At 34.1% G+C, this 14843-nt stretch overlaps 1 protein-coding gene and 1 pseudogene across 1 annotated transcript in view; one reads left to right on the top strand and one right to left on the bottom strand.

Moving 5' to 3' along the window:
- The window catches only part of WASL (Wiskott-Aldrich syndrome like), a 63553-nt gene that overhangs the window by 34599 nt on the left and 14111 nt on the right, over positions 1–14843 (bottom strand). The gene's annotated exons all lie outside the window — the stretch shown is intronic.
- Positions 8700–8818, top strand: LOC112478780 (annotated as a pseudogene).

Raw genomic sequence — 14843 nt, 5'->3', positions numbered from 1 at the left:
ACACACATATACTGGTATAACACTTACAAATCATCTAAAAACAGTAATTGCATTTTCTGATCCAGTAATCTCATTCTTAAAACTAGAAATTAAGGAAGTAATTTAAAATATAAAAATTGTATTTTTAATAAAAAATATTTATATGAACATATATTATGGGTTTTTACTAGAAGTAATTTAAATAACGAGAAATAGGAGATGATTAAATAATTATGGTACGTCAGTTCAATGAATACTAGGCATTGTAATAAAAAATAGACTATATTAATATTTGGAGATACTGTCATTTTGAGTTACTTAACTATGCCTGGGGAATGCTCCCCCTTGATAGGAGGATTCCAAAGAACTATTATATATATAAGTCTTTTGTAATAGTTAGAAATGTAAGATAAGTATACCGCTGGGGATCAAAATTTTATAAAGACTTTCGCAGACATCAGTGCTCCATGTTGTTTTTAACTTTTGCAGACCAAACTCATCTTTAAATTTTACAGACAGTCATGAATAGGACAGAAAGGAGGAGGAAAAAGTCCACAAGAGTCATTAAAAAAATTATGAAGATATGAGCTTACAAACTAGGGTTTTGGGTTTAAAAAAGGAGAGTAAAGAATGTGGCTTGTTCAAAACATACTGTGCTCTTCTGCAAGTACACAGTCTCAGCATGACAGCTCGACAGGCTCCCTAACCTTAAACCCTAGCATTGAACATTTCAGAAAAATGGATTTATATATATTACCCAATGGTATGAAAGACAAGATTGAAGAATTCAAAAATCAGATGAAAAAATGTGTTTTCTACAGAAAATTCATATAAATTACAGCCTTTTTAGAACAGCACTGTCAAAATGCATTCATTTCTAAAAAGAAAAGCAATCAGGAAACCAGATACCAATAAAAAAATCTAAAAGTCCTCTTACTTTACTTTTTAACAGGAAACCAGAAATACAGCTTGCAAAAGAAAAAAAATGTGTTATTAAATTGAACCTGAACTTCCATTATGGAAATCCCCTTGCCAAAAGACCAAATATTAACATTGTAAAACATTGTCGGGATGTATATATGAATTTAAAACAAAGACCAAAAAAATCCCCCAAAAAACCCCACTCCAAATGAAGTTACATTTACACATTTATATAAATTTAAAACAAATTCTTAAAACATTTGCTTAAGAAATAAAACACTGTGAAACAGTTTTATAATTTTCCATACAAACACAGTTGGCATTATAAACCGTATTTTGTAACAATTTATAAAATTTTATTAAAGAACTCAACTAATTATAAGCAAGTTTTAATAACCGGATTCTCACCATTTTGCTACAACCTTTTGTCAGTCTAAGTGTGTCTATTTCATTCCTTAACTGGCAAAGTCTGAAAATTATAAGCCATAGCACCTTTTAAAGCCTTTTCTGATTAATTTAGATTTATAGTGAATGCAAGAATAGCTTACACACATAATATTTAATATATAAATGCTAGAAATACAAAAACAGTGACTATTCCTTAAACTCTAAATGACAGTGGCTTAATTAAGTTTGTAAAAACATTCCTTCCATTCCTTTAAAGTAATTACGGCTAATCAACTTCATTACTTCTTGTCTTTCATAATCAAGAAGGTACCACTGAAAAACAACCTAAGGGCAAGTACTTAGGAAAGGAAATACATTTCTTATTAGCTCAATAATGTTAGAGTTAAAATTTGTTCATTAAAAAGAAAAAGTACTCTATCATCTTTTGTACAAATAGAGCCTATGTTATACATCCTAATATTACAGTACTGAGTTACTGCAATACCATATTCATTCTCAGAACTTTCATTGTCAAGAGCAGAAATAAGTATGAATTCTGGGATGTGAATCTGTGTCTCACTGTCCTTTGGCAGGGCAATTTTACCTCCCCTGGGTTGACTCTTCACCAGTCAAGAAGTAATTTCCTGATTCCCTAAATTGAGATTATGTCTGCTTTTTCTTCACGTTTCTAAAGAATTTTTTTGTGTATCTTTTAACATCACAAATCTTATTCTAAAATAGAGTAATTTTCTGTACTGACTTATTACCCATTAGATTGTAACTCCCTTAAGCACCTAGTTTTTACAAGCTTTTACACTTGCATTTTACCTTTGCCCCATGTAAGCGAATATTTGTTAAATTAAAAACTGCATATTTTGATTTTGATTATGATAATGAATAAGAAATGACCCTGATTTTAAGGGCGTCATATCAGCAACTTACTTTCAAGTGACTTGAAAAAAAAATAATACATATGTATATATAAAGAAAGAAAGGCATGATAAAATGTTATAAACATCTGACAAATCTAGGTGAAGGATATATATATATATGGATTCTTTGTACTTTATCTGCAACTTTTCTGTAAGTGTAAAATTATTCCGAAATAAAAAAAAATTAAAGAACAAATGATTCATTAAAATGTAAGGCTACTGGTCTCCTTCTACAGTCATGCCAGTCTTGAGAAGGTAGCTCTTTTCTCACAGCCACTGCTATCTCCATATATATTAGCCACTGCCATGATGACCCAAAACCAAGAAAACTGCTACTTCCTCCAATTCCTTCTATATGTATACCAAAGAAGCTTCTTCCTGAAAAAGAAATCACAAACATCTACCACTTCACTAGTTTAAATTCCTTTCATATTTTCAGAACCACCACATTATATAACAGGTCGGAGTAAGAATTTTAGATTAGGAAAATAGATGTTTCTTTTATTATAGAATCAGCTAATGACAGGGGAAAGACTGAAAAATACCAGGATTTATAGATCCTTACTTGACAACCAACTGACTGCAAGTACTAAGATGACTTACTACTGAGTAATTGTCTACAATTATTTTAATAATCCAATATACAATATTGCTAAAGGAAATAATTTTTAAAGATGTATTTTCAATGAATATCCCAAAAAAAACTGAATGTGGAAATAAAAATAATATGACTGAATTAAGTATTTTCTGTGATTACAATGCACTAGATTAATAATGGTCAAAACACTCCAGCTTGTATGCGTGTAGGTATATCTGTCCCCAAGTTTCTAAAATCTAATCTGGAAAAATCCATCCTAAGTTTTCTCATTACATAAAAGCTAAACTTTAAATGTTCTGATGAAGTATTCACATAAAATGTCTCATTATTATCCTGAATATAAAATGATGATATGAAACATTAAAAATTATAAAAATAAAGATGAAAATTGATTGAATTCTTATAATTACTTAAGTATGCAATGACCTCAAGGAGCAATTTCCTAAATAAAATCTAACAACCTCAGTTACATAGCAACCAAAAAAAAAAAAAGACAGAAACCACCAATTTAAAATATAGAAACAAAACTCCTGAGTGACAGTACCACTAAAAATTATCCAAGAAAAGAAAACGAATAATTTACTCTGGGAAGGAGGAATGTTATCACCTGGTAATTTCCACATGAGCAATAACCAGAAAAAGAAAAACAAAATAGAAAATGGTAGAGAACAAAAAAATAAATAAATAAAGACATAAGACACCACAAAAAAGTTATTTTTAAAAAAAGCAAAGCTAGAGGACTGGAAGAGGAGGAGGACAAAAGCAGTGAAGTAACAAACAGAATGCCAACAGTGAAGGAAAATGGAGCCAGATAAAAACAGCTGCTGGCTTAGGGAACAAGCACAAATAGTCTTTTAGGTCTTAGTAGCTATTTAAAAAAATTACTGTGCCAGGCATATTCATTCACCAAATGTTTACTGAGTACCTGCTATGTACATAGGATTGTAATAAATGGGGAGTAGGGAGGGAATGCAAGTGGGGTTGAATACAAAATGAATTAGACATGGTCCTCATGAAACATGCGTTCTAATGGGGAGACAGAAATTAATAACAATTACAAATGCTATAATGGCAAAATCCAGCATGCAAGGAAAATGTAAAACCTACCTAGTGTGGGAAGGGCTCCCTAAAGTGACAACATACCTGAAGGATGAAAAGGGAAAGGGTGGGGGAACAAGTGGGGAGAAAACAGCATTCTAGGTAGATATATCAACAAAGAACCAACCATGGGGAAGTGCTAGGTTTGTTTTGGGAGCTACGTGAGGCGGACGATAAGAAAGAAGAGTGGAATTAAGTTACAGACTTAAAGTCACATCAAACATGGCTCAACTCTGTGGTTCAGAGCAATAAACAGCCACAGACTGTGTGAAAAACTTGTCTGGAGTGGGATACAGTGGTATATCATTCCAGTAAGGGCCCTTGATGCCTCTCAGTATCCCAGTTCTTGTATACTCTCCTCTCCCACTGACCCTGGGTTTGTCCATATGACTTATTTTAATAAGATCTCAGCAAATAGAAGCTTGAAAAGTATTTGCACATTGTGGATTGCCCTCTTAGAAGTGCTGTCCTAAAACCTGGAGTGAAAGACTACATGAAGAGCAAAGCCCTAGTCATCCTACCTATCCTTGCGGAGCCCAGTTCCCATCAGACAAGTTGGCTGAATGCCACTACATGAATGAGCCTAGGTGACAGGAACAGACTAACCCAAAGAATCCTGAGAATTAAATTGATATTTAAATCACAAAGTTCTGAGGTGGTCTGTTTGCAGCAACAGATAACAGAGAGTGAGGATTGTTTAAATCCTCTAGTTCCCTTCTCCATTCCATTTACACTGGCCATATGTTTAAAATTACCAGTAAAGTTATCAAAACTTTTAAACTACAAATCATAAAAATTTTAGTGTACACTCTCATTACCAGCACACTTTCTTTTTTGGAACCATTTAAAATATGATTTTATATCCAAAAGCCTTACTAAAAAGGTATGTGCTAGGCAATAGAGTAGGCTCACTCACTAAACCATTCATAGCCAAACATCGATCTCATACGGTGCCTGTGATTTAAATTCATACATTTAGAAAACTGTACATTATGTGGTACCGATCAGCAATCAAATTTATAGATGCTAAAACTACAAATGGTATTCTTTTCTTCTTGAAGGACAATCATATACAGATAAAGGTAAGAGGAATACTGACATCAGACTGGGTCATGTTTGCAAGTAGGTGAGGACACTGTGTTAAAAGGAGCTCAGCACATAGGTGTGGCCTGCTCTTTTCTGCCTCTCCCTTTCCTGTAGTTTAAGTGGACCTGCTATAAGGAGTTTTTCTTCTCTTTCCTCCTTTGTCTCCTCTTCCCTTTCGTCTGCTTCTCTCTTGCGAGATCAGTTGGAATATGATAAAACCTGATGTCTGGGTTTGCATTTTTAAGGAACAAAGGTGGGAAGAAGGTCCCTGAGGATTCCAACCTCAGTTTACCGAAGTTTAAAATTACCAGCTGAGACTCAAACTCTGATAACAACACACACACACACACACACACACACAACTCTTTATTCTGCAACCATTTTCCTATGCAAATAACAATTTGAGATGAGTGTGGAAAGGTAGGTACTTTGGTCACTGACAGGATTTTGATACCCAAATCCTAGAGTCAAATATCATCTGATACCATTTTACCATAAATTGATCAAGCATATATTCCAATTCCCTCATTTTACAGATGAGGTCAATTTATTTGCCAAAGGTCATAACTGGTCAGCTCTGGCTGAACTTCCCAATCAGCTGTTCATTTTACATTTACCATATGCCACTACTTAATGATTCATCCAAGTTCTAATTTGTCAATATTGTTGCCTCATTTCATCTAAATGATTCTCTAAGAACTATACATTTCAATATAATTTTATTCCTCTACTGATCCCATTTGGTTTTAGTTTCTTACCTATTTTGAGAAAGGGAAGGAGAAGGTTGGCAGTGGTAATGGTGATAGTGGAAAATAGAAGTTTGCTACTGTATGAGAAAAAAAGATTTCTATGAAAAGAAAAATCTCAAATGTATGTAAGTTATACGTCCTGGGAACACAGGTAGATTTACCATAAAGTCAATTAGATGCACATTTCAGGTCCTTTACTTGGAAGAGCCCCTTACAAGGCTTGGCGTGTTCTCCTCAAGGGACACATGAGGTAGCAGCAACACCAACCTCACGGCTAGGGACCCCCTCTCTAGCTATCCCTGAAGGTGATCTTGGTACTTCTTTCATCAAGGATGGACTACCACTATACCTGCCCAGCCCAGCAATAACCTGTCCCCTCGTAGACCACATGATACATCTAGACTCAAGCTTTAACTCCAAAGAAAAGGATCTAAATGAGTGCTGTCCTGCTCTCTGCTAGGGGTGGCACATCATGACCAAAATCCATGGGCACCTCAAGGGGAGGAGGCAGTAGTCCAGCCAGTTGGGATCAAAGAACTAGAGTTTTCCAAAGGCAAGAGCACCCTCTAAGCAAAGTGAAGGAAATTACACATGCACCATTACCAGTAGTTTCAAAAACTTTCTTTCAGCTTCACAACTATCAATAATAATTTTTAAAAAAGTAAATTTTGATCAAACACACTAGAACAGGAGTCTCGTTCTGTAAAGTGCCATACAGTTAATATTTTAGGCTTTGTAGGCTAATTGGTCTCTTTCAACTCTGTCGCTGTAGCATGCAAAAGCAGCCATGGATAATTTGGAGATGGCTGTGTTCTGATAAAACTTTATTTACAAACACATGCAGGCTGGATTCAGTCTACAGGCCATAGTTTGCCAAGCCTTGTGCAAGAGGAAAGATTTTCTATATAGGAAATATAAAATCGTCGTCATGTAAAGAGGTGATCAACGAATATGTGGCAAAAATATTAGGAAGAAATATCAAGAAGATGTATTAGTCAATTAATAATAATAGTAATATGTTATAATAAGTAATAAACTATTTTTTTGGATTTTGCCATGTTTATGTATTTGTTGTGACCTTACTTAAACATGCATTTTATACTTAATTTTGGATTCTTTTTTTAAAGAGAGCCCCTCCAAATTATATAAGCTCCAGGCCATAAAACCTGGATCAGCCTTACCTGAGATGAAAAAATGATTAATCAATTAGTGCAACAGAATTTTGAATCTAAAGAAAATGGACTGCCTAAGCCAATATATTCCTTTCACAAAATCAAACAACATAGCAATTTTTTCACATACCATGACCTTATCCACTTAAGAAAACTGTGACTGAGCAACGTGTGTGTGAGGGGGAGGCAGGGTTCCTTTTCTAGTCCAATCTAAGAATCCTTCTCCTTCATTTAACATTCTTAACAAATGATGACACAGCATCCTTGCTGTAATGGGGAGCTCTCAACTTGAGAGAAAAACTTTCTTGTTGAGTAGTTCTGTTAGAAAATTCTTAATACTGAACCTAAACCTGTTTTCCTGGCAATTCCCACTCACAGATATTTTATTTTTTAACCACTTATTTAAATATCTATTGAGCATTTGCTATGTAATCAGCACAATGCTAGGTACCGTTGCTGCAATAACGCAAAACTGGAGATATATACTGTTCCACTAATTACAGCATACTTATTTCTGTGTACTGGCAATATACAGGTCATCTCTTTGTTAGCTAAAATTTATTTTGATCATGCCTCATCTGCCCTTACTTATTGATTCCTTATCAGTCTGGTGGTCCTTGGTAAATTGAAGTAGATGACATGTGGTCTGATCAGTACAAAATAATAGTAAAATAATGGGAAAAATAATCTGTTCCCAGTAACATAAAGAAATGTACATATGGCCTCATTCTCATGTCTCACTGTATTCTGAAGACACATGGGACTGTCTTTAACTCATTATCCTCTCTCTTTCCTGATGTTCCATTTCAATTCCATGCTCCCAAATCCCTACCCGCCCCCATCCCCCCCAAAAAGTGTTAATACTTAACCTACTATTATAGCCTACTAATTGTAAGAATAAGCAACATGAGTTTGCCTAACAAGACAATTTGGTCAGCTTCAGTCATCAAAGTCAGAGGAAGGAAGCAGTTCCTTTTTTCACTAAGCTTTATCAAGAAGATTCTCCTCAAAAAAGTCAGTGGACTGGTTAGGTAATTAGGTCCTCTCAAACTACACAAATGGTCGGGTTAAACATTTTCAGGAATTACTAAAGAATCAGATGAAATACAGAATCAAAAAGTCAATAGAAGCAAAACTGCTGGAACTAAATTTTTGTTTTGGAAAAAAAAGCTTGGACAGGAAAAATTATGATCTCTGATATAGCTAGCAAGGGGTTTTCCCATTAGGACTCATAGAATCTAATAACAACTCTCCTGGAAGGAAGCCCAATTGAGTGCTTCCTCGACAGCAGAGCTGCCTAAGTTCTCTGCAGTCTAGCCCACGTACTCAGAAATTACAGGCAAGCATTACTCAATCTTGCTTATGTGGAATAGTAGCAAATTTACAAAACTCTGAGATACAAGTTTCTGATAATTAGCAAGGATGAGAAATATTACATAATCAAAGATAATATCACATATAGTGTGGAAGAAGAGCTATAATTGGCTGGCAATAACCCTAAAAGTTAAGTCTCATTATGACAGTGGACTTTGGAGCAAGGAAATATAGCATAGTAAAATATATTGTACTCAAAATGTTCACACAAATGACCTAGTTTATCATATATTGAGTTAAAATAAGTTCAATAATGTGTTTATTCAATTAAACCAGGGGGAAGAGGTAATACATTTTTTAAAGACTTTCATTAAAACCACTAAAATATTTCAAATCTTATATTTATTAATTCAAATCTTCAAAATCTGGCACTGGAATTTTCTAGAGCATCAAGAAAAATAAAGTCTACAGGTATGCCACCCTGAACAAGCCCGATCCCATCTGACCTCGGAAGCAACGCAGGGTCAGACCTGGTTAGCACTTGGATGGGAGACCACCTAGGAAGACCAGGTGCTGTAGGCGTAAAAAATAAAAATTAAGGGATTGTGAACTGACAAGGTCCTTGCAATCTGTTAGGTCAACCAAGGGCTGCTTCACCTTAAAAAAAAAGAAAGAAAGAAAAATACCCACTTAAATTAATTAAACCACAGTTCAGCTATACAATAGGATACTAACTATATAGCTGCTACAAAAAGAGAACAAATGAAGAGGCTCTTTAAATAATGATAACAAAAATCCTCAAGATACTTTGTTATATGAGAAAAAAAAGCAAGATGTATACAAAGGGCATGTATGCTATTACCTGTGCACAATAGCCAGAAGAAGAATAAATAATTTGCATTTGCCTTAGTATGCATAAAACTGTCTGGAAAGGGATACAGAAAACTGGTAGTTTTAGTTAGGGGTTGTGCGTGTGTGTGTGCATGCTTTTGTCAGTGAAGGAAGGATGGAAGAGAAACTTTTCCATTGCTTTTCATACTTTTTGATTTTAAATGAGGTGAATATTTTAGCTTTTCAAAAACTTAAATGATGATTTGAAAAATACACACACAAGAAAGAAAAAGACCAATTCAAGTCCTATTATGGATAAGTCTGGGGGTGGTGGGGTAAAGATCATCTTTCTGATCTAAGAACGGCAACCCGGGAAGACTTTCTAGTAGCTTTCAAAAGCTTCCCTTTAAAAATTCAGCAAAGTCAACATTGCTGAAAAAGCATACTACAGAGGCTAAAGGCATAAAGTAATAAAAAAGCAAACTTTGACAACCATAGCCTATGTCTGTAATGAAGGCCAAAGTCTAAGATTTCTTTCATAAACTGTCCTTTTGAGTCTTTTGAACTCTTAAAAACAATTGATCAAGATAAGCAAGTTTAAAATTCAATTGGCTTTGTCTTCTATACTAGTTATTCTGTATGTACCAATTCATAATTATTCAGGCATTTAAAGACAGTCACAGTAATATGTGTAGATATTTTTTATACATAGATATATAAACACATTTGATTTGCTTGACTTTCATAAGGACAATCAAGGTGGAAGAAGGACATACAAAGAGAAAGCTAATCTGAGAATAAATAACAGTTTAAATTCAACATACAACCTAACTAAGGACTTTTTAAGTACATTTGACACTCTCCTATTCATTATGCATAAGAATTAAGAGATGCAAAAAAAAGAAAAAACAAAAAAAACAAAACCACCTTTCTGAAGTTGTTTTTAAGACTGGCACATTATTCACAATTGCAGACTTAAAACTGCAGTACAAAACATTAATAATGATCTAGTTAATAATTTGGAAAATAAATTATTTTTCCCATAAACTAGGTTTTATATATTTACTCCAAGAGCTCAATGTTGCTAATTTCAAAAGGCAATTTTATTCAAAATGCATGAATCAATATTTCTAACTCTGGTTGTTATTATTATTAAAATGGAATGAACACATAACTAGATGTTTGACTGCAACCTCTACAAAGGAGTAAGAAGTTAACTATATTAAAATAAAAAGTAGATGTTACTTTTTTTCTATTAAAAGAGCTTTACCATCAATAAATCAAGAACTTAGGAGTGGAAGGGAAGTATGAGAATTTTACACAATATAATGCTAACTTTATAAAATTTACATTATGTGCTGTAAAGGCAGAAACGACAAGCTAATAATTTCTCTTTAAATGGAAAAGGTGACTCTTAGAGCCTATGTATACATTTAATACCTTGAATTTCTATGTATTTTTTAATGTGTAAATTATTTGGGAACTAATGCACTTTGAGCCAAGGAAACCTTTTACAATGTTACTGTCCTTTCCAGGTAAGCCCTTACCTGGGTGGCCAGGCAGGGCTGGTGGGAGGGTGCTGTTAGGTACTGGATTCCTCCTCTTCTGCTCTCTGGACATACATGTCTAATAAGGTAGTAAATTTTATTAGCCACATATAGCTATTTAAATTTAAAGTTGAAAATTCAGTTCCTTGATCATACTAGCCACATTTCAACTGCTCCGTAGCCACAGGTGACTACTATATTGGATATCACAGATACAGGATACGTCCATCATCATAAGTTCTATTGGAGAGTACTGCTCTGGAAAGTCCCAGGGAAGAGATTTTATATAAATACTTTCTCAGAACAAGTGGTGTAATTAATAAGGTCAAGATAGGACAGAGCTGGGATCATTAGACAAATAATAAATAAAAAGAATTAATAAAATCGTATTTGTTCACAAAATACCTGGTAAACTTAGAAACTAAATTTGAATAAGGCATTAAATTCAATTAAACAAATATTTCTTATGTGCTGAAAATAGATAATTAAGGATGGTTCCTGTCTTAAAGGAGTTAATAACTTAGTAAGGGAGCTATGTTTAAAAATATTTTTAAAAATAACAAAGTATGCCATAAGTACCAAAATGAAAGCAGAAATAAAGTGCTCTGGGAAGGCTGAGAAGGGAGCCCTGAATTCTGACTGAGGACGAGATGAGGGCAGAGAATCAGGAATGTCCCACGGAAATATAGTGTGACACCTGAAAGCACTGACTCTGTAATAGATCCCACCACTTATAAGCTATATTGATTTAGGTGATTACTTAACTTCCCTATCCTCTCCATCTGTGAAATGGGTATATTATTGACTTCATTTTGGATCGTTATAATGAATAAATTAGTTAATACATGTAAATGCTCTAAAAAGTTCCTTTATCATGATGTTATTAGAATTAAATAAAATAACATACCAAAAGTGCTTAGAAAATTGCTTGGTACTGTATATATATTAGATGTTAATTATATTGGCATTATCAGGTTTATCAGTTGTTATATTTCCAATCAGATCATTTTTAAAGCTCTACTACAGAATTAGTTACAGAAATTAGTATAGGCTTTCCTCAGTATCCACAAGGAATTTGTTCCAGGACCCCTATCGGATACCAAAATCTTCTGATGCTTAAATCCTTTATTCAGCCCTCTGCATCCGTGGATGCGGGACCCTTGGATATAGAGGGCCAACTGTAAATAGAGGCCTAGTATTTCCTGTTTGCAGCAAGCTGGTCAATTAAAAAAAGAGAGAGAACCAGAAAAAAAAAAACAAACCCAAATTTCCAAAATTATGGATACCCTTGCCTTTAGTGTCTGCAAATCTGCGATTAGGTGACTAAAAAAGCACCTCAGTACAGTAAATACTTTTAACAATGGCATCTAAAGTAGGTTTGGGTCAGTGAGAGACCAAATAAATAATCATGTACTATATCTTAATAGGATTTCACTACCTTTTATGTATATGATAAACCTGCCTTGCTGGCACTATCTGTTTCCCAACCCCAATACTTGCAATGTTAGACACCTGCTGCCTCTGTCTAGGAACAAGTTCCTGTGCTAAAAAGTTCAATCAATTAAGATTCTCTCCCAGAAATTTAGAATCCCAAGCATAGTCACAGACAGGACTGAGTGGTTTGGGGAAGAGATAATTGGAGAAGTCCCATCGATGCCTGCTGCTGTTCTCAGAGCTTCCCAGCTTCCTATTGTTCCTGAATTGTTATTGCTCAATTCTGTTTTGGATTCCATGGGGGTCATCTGGTAGACAATAAATTCCTTTTTGCTTAAGCCAGACAGAACAGTTTCTGTTACTTGTATCCGAAAAAGAAAAGGGGGGAAAAAACCCCCCAAAACTTAATATACATCTTAAAGTAAATATGTATATTCTCATACCTCTGAGATTTTAATGAAAATAAATGAGCAAGGACTTTTTTTTCACCATATGCATATGCTATTATGTACGACTGAGATCTAAAATTTATACCTTCCTTTTAGCCTTAAGTTTAATCACAGCCTGAGAAACTCTGTCTTTATTTTATTCTCCATAATTCTTCTTGCCAATTATCTTTTAATATATAAATTCATGCTTAAAAACAAAATAGTATAAACAATAATATAAATGGAGCCACTTTACAATGGAGCTGGAGCTGCTATTAGAGCACAACTGCTTTGCACTACTTATGCCTCAAATCTTTGGAATGTTAAAACAGGGCAAAATAACCTTTGGTCTGGGCCTAAAACAACACTGTATCCCAAAGAACTATTTGCAATAACAAGAAAGCAGTTATTATGACTACTGGACTGATGACTACTGGACTGAAAATTTAAAACATTGTTTAGAATTAACATCGCTATGTCATGTTATCTGTACCAACAGAAATGTCTTCCTCCTATTGATGTAACCATTCCCCGCCCCCTTCTCATAAGTACCTACTGCCTTTGTTTCCTAATCAGAACACTATTTTGACTTCTGCCGGAATCAGTGATTTCCCCAATAGCTATTCTTAATGATCTCAAATAAATGCTTGTTGCCTCCCAGTTTGACAGGCCTTTTTATTTTTAGGTTAACAATGACAGGTTGCTATTTGATAAGAATAAGGTCCAAACTCTTTTGCAAGGATTCAAACAATTTCATAATCTGAGGAATTAACAACTTTCACCTTCATATAACTCAATATATGTCAGAGACAGCAATCAAATAATCTGCAGATGCCCAAACATACCATACTTTTCACCTTAGCTACATCCCAACAGGATGTGAATCATTCCTTTGTCCAGCGATATCCATGCTGTATACGCTACCCGCCCATTAGTCACCAAGTAGCCATCTTGGTTATCAGATCAACTATCATGGTATCGCAGTGCTTGTGTTCAAATAACCCTTATTTTGCTTAATAATGGACCCAAAGTGCAAGAGTAGAGATAGAATCCATTTTCAGTGGATACATATGGATTTACCATTTCCCAGGGAATTGGTAAATCCATATGTATCCACTGAAAATGGTATACTTACATGTAATAATGTCAATAAAAGTTAATGTCTGTGCTTGTGGAGGTGTGTTTGCTCAGAGTAAATACATGTGTACATTTATTCAATACTTCACACAAAACAAAACCCAGAAAGAATAGACAAATATGTTAATACATTATTTCTGTGTGATTTACTTTTATCATTATTATTTTGTGAACTGCCAAACTCTGCACTGTACAATAGAAATATAATGTGAATCACATAAGCAATATCAAATTTTCTAGTAGCCAATATGTAAATTAAAAGTAGATGTGTTCAGTGATTATGAATAAGTGAAATGAATGACAGCAGTGATGTAAGGGATGAGATGAAGAAATTGGGAATACTCTGTAATAAGGTGCCACTACTAACCAGGAAATAATATAATGTTATTTAAAACCAAATTTAAATTTACTGTAAATGTACACTGCTAAACGATAGGGCAAAAAAAAAACCAAAAACAAAAAAACATTTTTTAAAGTATAACCGATATGTTAAGAGAGAAAATGGAAACATATAAAATGCTCAATCAAAACCGAACAAAGCAGAAAAGGAATGGGGAAAAAAAAAGAAACAAAGAACAAGGGCAACAAACAGGAAATAGTTAACAAATAGTCAATATTAATCCAATTATATCGATAATCACTTTAAATGTAAATGGTTTAAAAACACAATTAAAAAACAGAGACTGCCATAGTGGATTTAAAAAAAAGACCCAACTACATATTATCTACAAAAAACAATTTCAATTATAAAGACACGTAGATTAAAAGCAAAGAGATAGAGGAAAATGTACTATCCTAACACTAATTGAAAGAAAGCTGGACTAGCTATCTTAATTTTGGGCAAAGCATGCTTTAGAGGAAGGAAAATTATCAAGGATAAAGAGGGACATAATATATTACATAATAATAAAGGGGTCAATTCTCCAAGAAAACATAACAATCCTTAATGTGTGCGCATTTAACAGTAGAGCATCAAAATACATGAGGCAAAAACTGATAGAACTACAAGGAGAAACAGATAAATCCACTATTTAGCAGGAGATTTCAACACCCTTGTAAATATCTATCAGCAATTGACAGATCCAGGCAAAAAATCAGTAAGGACAGAGCTGAACTCAACGCCATCTATCCATTGATCAGAGGGATCTAGTTTATATTTTTAGAATACTCTTCAACAACAGCAGAATACACATTCTTCTCAAGCTCACATGGAATAATCACGAAGACAGA

This window comes from Pteropus alecto, unplaced genomic scaffold, assembly GCF_000325575.1.
Source record: "Pteropus alecto unplaced genomic scaffold, ASM32557v1 scaffold22, whole genome shotgun sequence".
Taxonomy (NCBI): domain Eukaryota; kingdom Metazoa; phylum Chordata; class Mammalia; order Chiroptera; family Pteropodidae; genus Pteropus; species Pteropus alecto.
This window is presented reverse-complemented; position numbering and strand designations above follow the sequence as displayed.